Below are 1,733 nucleotides of genomic sequence, written 5' to 3' on the forward strand. Positions count from 1 at the left end.
CTGAGAGCTACATCTTGAAACTGGGTTGGGGGCAGGTGGAAAGTGGAAAGGAAAAAAAAAATCTTGAAAATGCAGTTTGAGGCTAAGCTGCTAAGCTGTTCAGTTACACATATATTAAAGGAAAATATTTTACCTGACCTTATTCCAAAAAAATTAAAGACACACTAAGAAAAATATTTTTCCCTGCAGATACTTTTAACTTGCTCTCCCATCTTATTTAATTTTCCTTGGTACTGTCTGATTCTAGATCTTAGGGAAAAGTTATTTAATCTCTTCAGGCTTAGACATTTTTTCTTTCAACTTTAGCAAGACATATAATATTTACAATTACAATAGTACACAATTTAGTGAAATTGTTTAAATGTAGTAGTAATGCTCATAGTGTACAGTAGATTTGCATTAAACTAAACACATCTCCCTTCTATTTCACTTGGTTGCTAGAGTTGTAAGTAAGGGGCACATCACACTAGAATAACTGAACTTGATCATAGCATAAAATGTGCCTCCACAATGTCTTGTGCGTATAAAACTGTAAAATAATTTATTTTTCTTTCAATTTGTGATATACTTTAACGTGTAGGTGGTGCTTAATCCCTCTGACTCTCTCAACAATCAAAGAATATGGATCAAGGGCACTATGAGGCCACAGTACTGGAAGACAGACACTTTAGATACAAGTGAAGACTAAATCTTCCTATATTCACATAAAGGGACCAATTTTAATTCCCTCTTTTAAACGTTGATTTATATCTGATAAAGGAAGAAGGAGAAAAAGAAAGATAAGGAGAAAGAGATGGAGGCAGAGGAGGAAGACGTGGAAGAAAAAGGGGAGGAGGAGGAGGAGAAGAAAGAGAAAAAGAAGAAAGCACTTGTAATGTGCTAAGTAATTTTCAGGCATCATTAAATTATATCTAATCCTCATTAGAAAATGATGTTATTAAGAAAGGCATGCTCCCAAAAAAAAAAAAAAAGAAAAAAAGAAAATGATGTTATTATTGTAACTTAAAATGATAATTAGTGTTGTAATATTTACTATATGCTAGAAATATTCTAAGGAATGTACTTTTGTTAATTGAATGTAACTTTGCAATAACAATGAAATAGATACTATTGTTATTCTCAATGCAGTAGTCATCATAATGCTATATTGCACAGTATTCATTAAAAGTGTAGACTCTGAGCTTCCTCCGTAGGACAAGAGAAATAAGTAGGCATTCCCAGGTATGACTTTTCTTTCTGTTACGTAATCTTATCTTTCTTATTGTCTCAATCTTTGCAGAGTGTCACTGCTCATTTATTCCCCAAAATGTAAAAACCCAAAGACAGTGTGACTTCATCAGACTTATTGAATTGTTGAGCTACCAAAAGAGAAATAAAGCATGGAATGGCAATGTTTTACGCTAATGAACATAATGTTTGTATTACTGGCTATTAATATGACTTTCTTGGGGAAGAACTGAAAGGGAAAAAAGTAGGCCTTTAAAGCAGACGCACTTATGTATACATTAATTCCTAGCCATTTGTAATGTCTTTAGCTACGCCATCTATGGAAATACTGCCTCCTTCTTCAAAATTCCTTAGCATTGAATCTTTACCTGTCTTTAAAGAAACACTTAGCATTGTTGCTGTTCAAGCTCACCCTTAGGCATGAATGTATATGCTGCAGTTTATTCTAAGTTATTCAACTTAAGCCCTTCAAGTCTAGCTCTCTGAACTTTCTCTGTCAAAAACAT

This window comes from Mandrillus leucophaeus, unplaced genomic scaffold (genome assembly GCF_000951045.1).
Source record: "Mandrillus leucophaeus isolate KB7577 unplaced genomic scaffold, Mleu.le_1.0 Scaffold312, whole genome shotgun sequence".
Lineage (NCBI taxonomy): Eukaryota > Metazoa > Chordata > Mammalia > Primates > Cercopithecidae > Mandrillus > Mandrillus leucophaeus.